The sequence below is a fragment of the Triticum aestivum genome, chromosome 5D (genome assembly GCF_018294505.1).
Source record: "Triticum aestivum cultivar Chinese Spring chromosome 5D, IWGSC CS RefSeq v2.1, whole genome shotgun sequence".
Taxonomy (NCBI): Eukaryota; Viridiplantae; Streptophyta; class Magnoliopsida; order Poales; family Poaceae; genus Triticum; species Triticum aestivum.
In genome coordinates, this window is record NC_057808.1 from 320,940,230 (window position 1) to 320,953,371 (window position 13,142).

Genomic DNA, 13,142 nt, shown 5'->3' on the forward strand with positions numbered 1-13,142 from the left:
AGTATGCCTCTCGTACCACCTCCTACATGCATCCCTCTCTCTCTATCCTTCTCCTCGTGCCTCATTTGCTTCTAACACACACATGCATGTATACCGATCGATCTCCCAACATATACCTAGATCGACTTTAACTACCCCCCCATCGATCGACGTACCTCACAAGTTATGTCTCTCCTTTCTCTAACAAAGGGCGATTGATCTTCCTATGTAGTTACGTCTGCTTACCACAGCCACATCGTCCCCCCTCATCATTCGTGCATGCCTCCTGACCCGTCTCTCACACGCACGTGCACAGACAACAAGCAGCCATCTCCTCTCTTATTGATATTGCGGGCGTGCCCTCCGTTTGTCTAGCAAGCCTATCCCACCATTTGTTAGAAGCAACTCCACTACCACCCCCTCCAACACTCTAGCTCTGTCTCTCTCCCAACCTTATTCCTCTCCTGCACATATGCATGGATGCCGATCGATCTCCCTTAATACATGAGGCAGATCGATCTCCTTAATACATGAGGTAGGCCTCTCTCCTCCTCCACACATATACCAGCCATTGTACCTCTATAGTTAATTGGGCCTCCCTCTTCCCCCACCACACACCGATAGTCGAGCGCTGCAGGTAGGTATCCATGCCACAGAGACAAACTGCACATGTCCCATCTCACGTTCCAGTAGGCCAGCCACTCTATATCTTTGACGTGGGCACACACAAATTCGATGGCACTCTTTATCGATCGCGCGCGCACACACACACACACATCATCCCTCTCTTCGATTCTATGGACACCTCAAGCCGATGATACCTCCACTCTCTTCTCGTGGATCGCCCCCTCTATATATATGTTATATCCAGGACTCTATTTCACACACATTGCATATGTTACATTTTTTGATTGACCCCCCCCCCCAAAAAACTCTCAAGAACCCACACACTATATCTCTCTAGGTTTGTATCTCTCTCACACAACCCCACGTAGGTGGTGTACGTATACAAGAAGAGAATAGGTGCACCGTGCACGTACTCACGCTTCGTGCCCAGCCACACCCGCGCGGGTACACGGTGGAGCTCATTTCTTTACGAAATGGCAGCCCACGTGCTAATTTGAACGCCTGTAGCGGTTGTTTACCTAGGGAGGTCGTGTACCACGCGTGCACGAAACAAAGTTCGACTTGACGCGTTGCCGCGTTATTTTTAAATAAAGTTATAGCGCTCAATGGCACGTACACAGAATATAAAACGATTTTTATGGAGAAAAAGGTAGTCCGCTCACTATATACAATGGAGCCTGCCTGCCTGGTTTGTCGCTCTTCAGAGTATCTCACACAAGGCTGCGGTGGCCTCTCTCTCTCTCACCGTTGGTCACTGATCCGGCCGCATCCCGTCCGCCGGGGGAAAGGGAGTGCGGTGGCCTCTCTCTCTCTCACCGTTGGTCACTGATCCGGCCGCATCCCGTCCGCCGGGGGAAAGGGAGGAAGTGCATCGTTTCTCCGTTTGACGGCGCCGAGGCAGCACGTCCCGATCTGCGGTACACGCCGTTCTCTCTGACCAAGCTCCGGCGCGGCAGGGCCTACGCCACCTGCTCGCAGATTCCGCCCGCCGCCGCTCACCTAGTTACATCCCGACGACCTCCAGGTATCCCCTCCGGCCTTGCTCCACTGCCCGTCTTCCCACGTCGCTGCATGTGGATCTTCCATAGTTCTTTGCCCAAAACGTAGCTCGTCCGGCGTACTTTCCATATTGCATTCTCGTCCTCACACCGTTTTAGACAAACACAACCGTGTTGTTATCTTCCCTTAGGACAAGGAATATGCTTCTTTTTTGTCGTCGCATGTGTCATCAACTGTTATTGGCCAGTAATTGTTTCCTTTCTACTCGTTGCTATTGCGACCTTTTGGTGAACTGCACAAATCACTTTTTTCTTAAGAGTGTTTTGTGCAGTTGTACTAAAATGTCACACGGGCAACGTCTCTACATTTCAGTGCGACTGCACAAAGGGAGATTGGTTTTGCTCTATCCTCCTCATCCAACTCCGAGCCTAATCTTCTCCAACTAGTTAGTCTTAAGAGAGACTGCAAAGGTGACCGGCTTCTATTTGTGTGTTTATTGTTTCATCAGCAGTCCTCTATTATCGTAATCACACTTAATATCTTTGGAACAGGGACGCTCAGCTCTATTTTAGTGGAACTGCACAAAATGATCGGAATGTTGCATGCTCCAGACAGCTACTTTTTTCCCAACATGCCTTGTTGATTTAGACAGAGCTGGGGGGACGTTGCTGCCAATGAAAGCATGGATCAATTTTAATTTAACACCTTCTCACAACTCTGTCTTCAGTTGTGATGTAATTATTAGCTCTGATCTGCTAATAATTGACATGCATTAGCAAGGAAGTTAGTTTTTTATTGTTTCCGAAAGAGCATCGATGGCAAGACACGCGAAACAAAAGCTGAAAGCTCACACCATTGTACAATTTCATGTCGCTGGAAAATTATTTGTATAGTACGTCAATTATGTAAACAAATGATGGAAGCTTGATAGCATTGCCAGAAGCCTCTTCATCATCCGGGTCCATGTGCCATGCACAAAATTATACTCCTTCGTTCCTAAATATTTGTCTTTTTACAAATTTCAAACGGGCATATTTTAGGGTGTAGATTCACTCATTTTGCTTCGTATGTGTACTCCCTCCGTTCCTAAATATTCTATTCGTCTTTCTAGAGATTTCAACAAGTGACTACATATGGAGCAAAATGAGTGAATCTACACTCCAAAATATGTCTATATACATCCGTATGTGCCAGTCCATTTGAAATCTCTAAAAAGACAAATATTTGAGTAGTCACTCGTTGAAATATCTAGAAAGACAAATACTCCGGAGTATATTTAAGAACCGAGGGGGTAGTGCACAACCGCATGGGAGACTCAGCCCGGTCGTTGCGCCGCACTAATAGTGAGTAATGAGCAGTCAAATCATAAGCCCCACCTTTCCCACTGTAAGTTGCTCTGAAGAAGCAACCATCAATACGCTCTTCTTTGATTCCGCTCATACTACTCCATCTGTCACTGTTTATACAGCGCGCTTCAGAAAAAAGAAAAACAAATCTGTGGGACCAAGGCGACTAGCGATCGGCCTGAAAAATAGCATTGGTAGTTATAGCACGGCGTCTATTACTAGAGGGAATAATGCGTACACACATGCATGCAGTGCTTCCACCCTGGGTACACACATGCATGCACTTACTCCACTCCGTAGTAGTACAATACATGGAGAGAAAATTTTGGACTTGATTGCGGTTACCACGCCCTAATTAATTAAGCATTAAACCAAACATGTTTAAAGTCTCTCTGGTGGTGGAAATGCATTGAGAGAAATGCATCATAATGAAGCGCGCCCTGTAAACTGTGACGAAGGGAGGAGTAGTATGAAGGTGCAAAACCAAGTACGCGTATGGCCAGTCGGTCAACGCACCTCCTCTTGGCATATCACTGACATATGGGATAGGAGTGTGAGCAAACCGATCTCAATTGACGGCAAAGAGCCAACCCGCCGTTCCTTGAGAGAGACGAGGAGCGAGAACACACAGACGGGCTCGTACGAAGGCCAAGATATATTCGAGCATGGTTGGTTGATCGATATCATTCATTACATGTTGGGCTGCCGTTTTCCGCCCTTCTCCGGAATAAACGTGTACTTTATCAGAGATAAAAAAATAAGAGTACAGACGCTCCACCATGCGGTTCTAGTAGTAGTACTACTCGTACTACTGCGCTTGGCTCTTCGCCTCTTCGTGAAGTCGAACAATGATGGTACTCCGCATGTTGGGTACTACAGTGTATGCCTCTGACAATCTGACACCGAATGGACTGATGCATGTCCACCGAGGGTAGGTTGCATTAGTCAAAAGGCGTAAGCGAGCTTCACCTTGTCCTGCAAGCTTCTTGTTGGAGTAAATGGCGCTATGATGGAAAGAAGAAGGAAGAAGATGGCGGAGAGAGGATGAGCGTGCGAGTGTCTGCCGCTCCCCCTCCTCCCCCTACTTATAGCCTCGTGCGGCGAAGCCGAGGAGGCGAGGCGTGGGGGGGAACGTGGGATTAACTGCGCCCACTCCCCCACGTCCCGTGATTATTGTGCCCTAACAACGTGCAGAAAATGCCGCTGGAAGGCGTGCGGCCCGCTTTGGGCCACAGAGAATCCGCGCCTGGGCCTAGGCGTAGGAGTGATGGGCCCCCGGCCTGCGGCGACGTCCTGTCACGCGCGTGGGTTGGCAGGCCTTTTTCAGCCGGAGGGTGCCACGTGGTACGCGGGCGGCGAGCGGCCGGCCCGCAACCCGGCGTGCACACCAACCGACTCCCGCCTTCAGACTTCAGAAGTTTTCGCCAAGACGGCGCACCCAACCAAAGCTAGCTCCCAGCTGCTGGCTCGTCAAGATAAGAAGCTGACCGCGCTTCTCGACCTCCTCTCAGCCTTGAAGCCCAACCAGCTTCGGAGACTACTGTTGGAGTAAATGGCCACGGGTAGCCTAACCGACTCCCCCTGGCTCTTCGAAAAATTATCAGGCAAATCGAGCCTTCAAGCATCCAAAGCATGGGGCCGCCTTCCTCTGGCCGGCTATCCCCAAGGCCGACTCCCAGAAGCCGGCCATGAAGAAGGCCGACTCCCAGAAGCCGGCCAAGACTGCACCCACCAGGGCTGCACCCACATAACGGTGATAAGACGGGCGTGGCCGCAGTACAGCCTACCGCCCCCGAATCCTGGAACATGCATGGCCATAGGGTGCCGTACGGGTCAGCCATCCCCCGTCCGGCGCGACACTATAGCCATGTTGACCTCGACGTCACCCACGACAGGCGCCAACACGGCCCGCGGGCGGCGGGCCCCTTTAGCCAGAGAGACGCTCAAAGGCGGCCCGGCCTCCCCTAGTCGGCCTGGGGCGTAGCCGGCTACCCCCTGCCTCAAAACATGTGCATCATTAAGGAGACAAGACGAGGTGAGGCTACAGTGAGAGCCCGCTAGGCGGAGGCACTGTAGCCACGCTTACCTCGACAAAGCCCTCGTCATCAGGGGCGAGGCAACAGTAACCAACCACCGACAAGGCCCCCAGGCGGTGGGGCCGGCCTGTTGGCCAAGAGGCCGACAACCGGCGGGACCCACCAGTCAGCGGGCCCCAACGGCCGGCGGAGAAGCCGGCGAGCACAGACACTGACGGCTGGGACCCGCACCCCGCCGGATTACCATTGTACCCCTGGGGGTAGGCCTATATAAATCCCCCGGGACACCCATGCAAAGATTTGATCTAATAGAGTTTTAGAGACCACATAGAGAGAAAAGGAGAGCTAGCCTTGCCCTTCTTCTTCCCGCAGCCAAACAGCTCAAGGAGCACTTGTAGCTACTTGTGTTGATCTAGTGATCATGCGGAGACCCCGCAGAGCAGGACTAGGGGTGTTATCTCCACGGAGAGCCCCGAACCTGGGTAAGGTTCGCCGGTGTGCATATCTTCGCCTTATCCCGTTTCCAGGCACCGGCGATGTCTTACTGGCTCCAACAATGATAAGCCACCCGTTGGCATATGTCACACCTACCACCCGACATTTGGTGCCCACCGTGGGGCCAGGTGCACCATCGTCCGGAGACCTGTTCTGGACGGGAACCCTTTTCCTCCCCCGCGAGCGTAGCCAGCCTGCTACGCCCGATGGCGCTTGCCCTGACGCGCTGCAAGGCGTCGACGACGCCTGCGCGGCGAGCTGCCTCGCCGACCTTCTTGGCGAGACTCGCGTCTCCAACGAGCCCGCGTCCGACGCGGGCACAGACTACCCCGAGAGCCGCCTCGTCAGCCTCCTCGACCAGCTTCACGTCTCCAGCGAGCTTGCTGTGGACTTGGAGTCGGTCGGCTCCATCAACCCGATGCTTGTCGACTCCGACACGGCATCGCTTGACGCCTTCCCCACCGACGTGGTGATCATCGACGACCCTCTCCCTCGAGCCGACAATGGCAGCAGCGCTATCACTGAGGTGCTGGTCATCAGCCACGGCCCCGTCTCGGGCGAGAACGCCCACGACGCCCTACAAGCGGCACTGCACGACTTGTCCGTCCCCATCCCGGCCGACGCCGGCGCCGACACTCTGGAGGCACGCCGCCTCGCCCTCATCGCGGAGGGCCAGAAGATAGCATCCATGAGACGCCTCACTGAGGCTCACCAGCGCGAAGTCGACCGCGCCGCCTTTGGTACGCCGCCTCCCGACGGGCCGAGCCGGCCTCCTCAAGAAGCGCGGCGCGGCCATCGCCAGCATGCTGGGAGCAGACCGCCCAGTCTACGCCACGCCACTCGAGAACCTGCGTGCCGCTCAGGCGGCCGTAGAAGAGCTGAACGGGCTGGGGGCTGATGAGCTCCCCTACATGACTAGACGCATCCAGCAGCTGATCGACGCGGCCGCAGAACGGCATGAAGCCGGCGCCCGCGCTGAGAGCCCTCCCCCACGCCAAGAACACGCCGCGACATCCCGGACGCCGACTGCAAGCGGCGCCCGCGCATGGAAAGACAAGGAGCCGGCTGCTAGCCGCAGCCGGACCCGGGTCACCATTGAGCGCGACGCAGAAGGCCACCCCCGAGTGGTGGAACGACAAGGCAATCCGCCTCCCCCCCACCTCGTGGGGAGAGATATCCCACCCCGCCGCCTATCACACATCCGACTCTTGGTGGCCAACTAGGCCACCGCGAAGGAGTCGGCGAGAATGATGCCCGCCACCAGATCGACCGCCTAGGGCGATCCCTGGCGCTAGAAGAAGAAGATGATGTCGGCCCGCCTTGCTTTGGCCCCCGCATCCGCAACGAGCCCTTCCCCAAAGGGTTCTCACTCCCCAGAGACACGCCAAAATACAACAGCTCCGTGAAGCCGGAAGATTGGCTGATCGACTACTCTACCGCAGTCAGCATAGCAAACGGCAACAGGCGCGTTGCCGTGAAGTACGTCCCTCTCATGCTTCAAGGCACGGCACGCACCTAGCTGAACAGCCTCAAACCCTACAGCATCAACAGCTGGCTAGACTTCACGGAAATCTTCGTCCACAACTGCACCAGCACATACAAGCGGCCTCCCAAGCCCCACCAGCTCTCCTTATGCGTCCAAGGGCCCAACGAATCAACTCGCGACTACCTCACGCGTTGGGCCGAGCTCCGCAACTCCTGCGAGGGGGTGCACGAGGTTCAAGCCATAGAGTACTTCACCGCCGGGTGCCGAGAGGGCACCCTCCTCAAGCACCGACTCCTCTGCGACGAGCCATAGAAGGGCATAGCAATCCTCAAGGATATCCACCAAGGAGAATGCAGCCACCACGCGGCCTCAAGATCACTTGTCGCCAAAGCTTTCCGCCATGGTTTCTTCTGGCCGACTGCTTTGGAAGACGCGAAGGAATTAGTCAAATGCTGCAAAGGATGCCAAGTCTTCAGCTCCAAGCAACACCTGCCGGCTTCTGCACTCAAGACCATCCCCCTCACCTGGCCCTTTGCCGTTTGGGGGTTGGACATGGTGGGCCCATTCAAGACAGCCCGCGGCGGCATGACACATCTGCTTGTCGCCGTAGACAAATTCACCAAGTGGATTGAAGCAAAGCCAATCAAGAAGTTGAACGGGCCGACTGCCGTGACATTCATCGCAGACATCACCACTCGGTATGGTATACTACACAGCATCATCACCGAGAACGGCACGAATTTTGCCAAGGGAGCACTCACACGTTTCTGCGCGACACAGGGCATCCGACTGGACTTAGCGTCTGTTGCCCACCCGCAGTCAAACGGCCAGGTCGAGCGAGCAAATGGCCTCATCCTCTCTGTCATCAAGCCCCGACTGGTCGTACCACTGGAGCGTTTGGCCGGCTGCTGGCTCGATGAGCTGCCGGCTGTCCTCTGGAGTCTGCGTACTACCCTGAACAAGTCAACCGGCTTCACTCCTTTCTTCCTTGTATATGGTGCCGAGGCTGTCATCCCAACTGACATCGAGTTCGACTCACCTCGGGTCACCATGTACACGGAGGTGGAGGCCAAGGAAGCGCGAGAAGACGGTCTCGACCTGCTGGAAGAAGGCCGGCTGTTAGCACTCAGCCGGTCCGCCATCTACCAGCAGGGTTTGCGCCGTTACCACAACCGGAAGGTCAAGCCAAGATCCTTCCAAGAAGGCGATCTTGTGCTCCGGCTGATCCAGCGAACAGCCGGCCAGCACAAGCTCTCAACCCCTTGGGAAGGCCCTTTCGTCATCAGCAAGGCCCTAGGCAACGACACCTACTACCTGATCGACGCACAGAAGCCGAGGGCACGCAAGAGGGATGATTTTGGCAAGGAGTCGGAACGACCATGGAACGCCAATCTCCTGAGAAGATTTTACAGTTAAAAGCAGTATGTATCACGCTACCTTTTTGTATTAAGTACGAAACAACGGCCCCCCCGAGGCGCACTCGGGGACTACCCTCCTTTATCTATGAATGACGAATGTCATACCCATGAATGTACTATTACATTTGATTCTCTATCTGGCACCGGGTTTGACTAGTCGACCCAGGGACTGGCCGCCTTGAGTTATATTAAAAGTTCTACCTGAAGTTAGACAAGTAGTGTGCCAGCACCCGAGCCCTCTCTTGTTGTAAGTCGCAGCTCGAAGAACCGACTGTCCGACTGGCAAGAGCCAAAGGCAGGAAAGGATGCCCACATGAAAAACGGCTAAGGACTAACGAACTTATATAACACAAGCCGGCCTCCAACCACGCCTACCGGCTGTCAGAACAGCCGGCTGGCCTGCTTCCCAGTCACTTCGGTACAATCCAAGAAAGCTAGAGTACTTGCCCTCCCAACCGGCCAAGCACCTCTCCAGCCACAGACTGCAGAGCAGCTGTCCGGCTGGGAAGGCGGCAACCAAGGGAGGGCGGCAAAGGAAACAGCCAAAGGATGAAAAGCAAGAACAATGGAAAGCCAAACACATGCATGATTATATTTACACATAAGGCCTTCAATAGGCCGGCAGTCAATATAGTTTGACTACACCCCCAGTGGGTGGAACTGCGCAAACTTAACAAAACATTGTTCAAAGAGTAATAAAACAGGAAAGTAAAGGCGGCAGATTAGGCTAAGGGCGCAACAGGGGAGCCGGGCTGGTCGGTGGAGACGGCAGCGCCGGCTGGAGGAGTGGCCGGCTCGCGAGTCTCGGCTTGATCATCGCCGGCTGCAGGCGGTGCGCTCGCATGCGCCTTGTTGCTGGAGGCACGGTCAAGCTGAGGCTGGCCGGCTGCTCCACCATCTGGCACGGCGTCTTCACCCTCCTCCTCCTCCTCGCCCTCGTCGCTGGAGTCGATCTCCTCCGTCGAGTCCTCGCCATCTGCTGGGTTCAGCCCGAACCACTCCTCCGGCTGGGCAACGCCGTTATCATCCACCTCAGGAGCAAAGGCGCTGATGTCGGTGTAGTCGGCGATCGCCAAGGCATGCTGGATGATAGCCGGCCGCGCCGGCTCCAGCTCCGTGTCTGCCTCCTACCGCCAGGTGGCCAGCTGGTCCAAGCTCAGCTCAGGATACCAGGCTTTGACAAACTCCAGCGCCCGCCTGGCGCCTGACTGAGCTGCAGAAGCCTTCCAGGCCTCGAAGCGGCCGGCCGCTACCTTCAGCCAGTCGGCAGTCCGACTGGGGGTGCGGGGAGTCACCTCGTCGGGCCAGAGAGCGACCAGCACCTGCGCCCCAACACGTTGAAGCCGGCGGAGCATGCGGTGAGCCGGCTGGAGGCGGGCTTGAATCGCCAGGAGCTGTTCCTCAAGCGACCGGCGAGCGTTCGGCGCGATCTCAGCGCCATCCTGCCTTTGCGCCTTGCGGTGGGCCTCGACGACCTGGTTGGCGGCAGTAGAGTAGCCAGGGAAGTACTCTGCACAAGAAAGAAAGAAAGAGAAAGGAGAGAAAAATACAAAGTTAGAGAATGAACCAAACGGCAAGCGGCAAGCAAGGAACAAAGAAGAAGGCGGCCTATCGTCAACCAAGTCCTCGATCTGGCCGTAGCCGTTGATCAACGACTGCCTCGCCTTGGCCCAGCTCGCCGCCTCGGTCTCGTATTCGGCTTGGAGGGCGGCCTCGCTATCCTGCACCGCCTTCAGGGCCGCCTTGTGACTCTCCTCCTGGTCGGCCAGCTTCTTGACCAGGCGGTCACGCTCCTGAGCCAAGGCATCGAACTCGGCTTCCTTAGCACGAAGGGCGGCCTGGGTCCCACCCAGCTGCTCCCTCAGTTTGGCGTTGGCTGCTGCAGATATGGCTAAGAAGAAAAGAGCAATAAGAAAGAAGTCGTCAAGAAAGATCCGACCCGACTGCTCAGCAGTCGGCCCGAATCTCGGGGACTACACCCAGTGGGTGCGCTGACGCGCCCCCACGTGAGATAAAAGATGAAGCACTTACCCCGGCTCTCAGTTAGATCAGCAGTCTTCTGGGTCAGCTCCCGAGCCTGGGAGTTGAAGGCAGCCGCACGGAGGTTGTGGTAGTCCTGCAAGTCGGACAGAGAAGCGAATGAGAACAAGATAGCAAACAAAGCCTACTAAGAAGTTCCAAGCCGCCTGCTCAGCAGCCGACTCGGAACTCGGAGACTACACCCAGTGGGTGCGCTGACGCGCCCCCACGGAAGAAACCAAGATCAAGAAGCAAAAAACGGGAAGACTCACCCGAATGGCCGCGCGTGTCGCGAGGAACTCGTCATTATACTGCCTCAGCACTGCGGCCTGGGACTGAAGCCGGTTCCGGACTTCTTGCGCCGCCACATTCACCACGGCCGTGCCACTACCCGGCGTCCACCCCGAACTAGCGCTGGCCGTCTCCACGTCCTGGGCCGACGAGCTGGAGCCCGCGGCCTTCTGCGGGTCTGGAGCCGAAGTTGCTTTCCCCGCGCACTGGCGCGATGGCGACCGGACCACTAGGTCCGTCCTCACAGCCGGCTCGCCTCCAGCCGATTGCGCAGGCGGCGCGTTAGGCCGGCTGCCTTGGGCCGCCCTAGTCGGCAAGGGCGGTGCCGCCTCCCTCTCCTGCACGATGACGTCGTCCTCCCTCTCCAACCCCGCCAGGTTGCCGCCGGCTTCCTCCGGCGGGGGCTCCGGGATCTCGGGCGCCGCGACACGCAGGGGGGTGACAAGCAAGGCCCCCTCCGCTGCCGCTGCCACTGCAGCCTCCGCCTGGGCCTTGGCCGCCGCGTCGGCTCGTGCCTTCGCCGACTCCTCCGCCTCCTCCTGCGCCGCCTTGGCGGCAGCCGCCCTCAGCTCTTCCGCCTCCCGCGCCTCCCACGCATTCCGCTCCATCGCCGCTTGAAGCTCGGCGCGGGGGTCCACACGGCGGGTGCTCCCGGATCCTCCCGGCGATCCAACCACAGAAGGGGCAGCAACCCGCTTAAGAGAAAGCGGAGCTCTGATTTTTGAGACACGACAAGGATTCAGAAATTGACAAGAAAAGAAGAAGGAGTATGCAAGAGAATCTACACTTACGCCGAAACCGTTTGCGGCTGCTTCACCACCTTGCGGAAGCGGGCCGCCTTCGCGGCCGCCTCATCCCGTCTGGTCGCCGCTGCCCCGCCCTTGGGCTTCTTCGGCCGACTACCGAACAAGCCCGACGCGGCCCGGCGCTTCTGCGTGCCGCCCCGAGCAGGCGGCGCGGCGGAGGAACCCGCGCCATGGTCGGACGCCGGCTGGCGGCGTGGGACGATTTCCGCCTCGTCGTCATCCGGCCAGTCGTCAAAGCTGGCTCCAAGCCCGGAGCCGCCTACGTCGCCGCCTGCTTCGCCGCCTCCCGCCTCGGTGTTGTCGTCCATGGCGGCCGCCCCCAAGTCGGGGTCCTCCAAGTCATGCTCCGCCCGGTCGGGGAGAAATCGGCGATCCGCCCCCGCTGTCCCGGCCGCAGGTCGAAGGAGAGGGCTCTGCCAAGACGTGCCGACTGGTCAGAGTCGGCCAAGAAAAACTTGGTGACAAAACTAAAAGAAGAAAAGATAAAGAAAGCATACCGTAGGCGGGGGATGAGCACGGGAGTACGGCTCCTTGCCAAACTGCCACTCTGCGGAGAGCTTGCAGTTCGCGAGATAATTCACCATATGAGCCACCTCGTCATGAGGCATCTCCTTGGTGCACATCCGACTCGGATCGAGTTGGCCGCTCATCTGACTAATCAGATGAGGGCGGCTTTGAAGCGGGAGCACCCGGCGCATGACGAAGGCGGCCAGCAGGTCGGACCCAGTCAGGCCCTCCGACTGGATCATTACCCGGAGTCGGGCGACGGCGGCGGCTCCAGCCGGCGACAGCGTCATGGCCCGATAGGACCACTGGGGCCGCCTCCCAGCCGGCGGGCCGGCTACGTAAGCCGGCAAGTTGATGTAGTCGCCTTGCGGGGCGACGTTCTTCACGTAGAAGTACGATTTCTGCCAGCGCTTCACCGACTGGATCAGCGTGATGACAGGGAAGGGGTTGTCGGCTGCCGGCCTCCGCATCGCGATGAAGGCGCCGCTCTGAGCCGGCACGCCCTGCATGCGGGTGCCGAGCTTGGTTTGGAAGAATTCCCCCCAGAGCTCGAGGGTGGGAAGAACGCCAAGAAAGCCCTCGCACAGAGTGACGAAGGCGGACAATAGCACCACCTTGTTTGGAGTGAGGTGGTGCGTCTAGAGCTGATAAAACTCGAGGAAGGAGCGGAAGAAGGCGCTCGCGGGTAGACCGAGGCCGCGCAGGAAGTGCGAGCGAAAGATTACCCGCTCGCCTTCCTCCAGCGCCGGCGTGATCTCCTTCTCCGGCGCGAGACAGACCTGCACCTGGTCCTTGCCGGGCAACCGCCGCGTCTTGCGGAGGAAGTCGATGTGGTCCGTATGGACGTTGGAGCTGTCCCAGTCTCCGCCGTACTGCATGATGGCGAGAAGCTGGCGAGAAAGGGTGCGGCGGTGGAGAAAGCACGGCCCCGCGGTAGTGAAACTGCGGGGTGGTGCGAAGATTGGTGGGACGGCGCGGCGGCAAGATGCCGCTACGATGGAAAGAAGAAGGAAGAAGATGGCGGAGAGAGGATGAGCGTGCGAGTGTCTGCCGCTCCCCCTCCTCCCCCTACTTATAGCCTCGTGCGGCGAAGCCGAGGAGGCGAGGCGTGGGGGGGAACGTGGGATTAACTG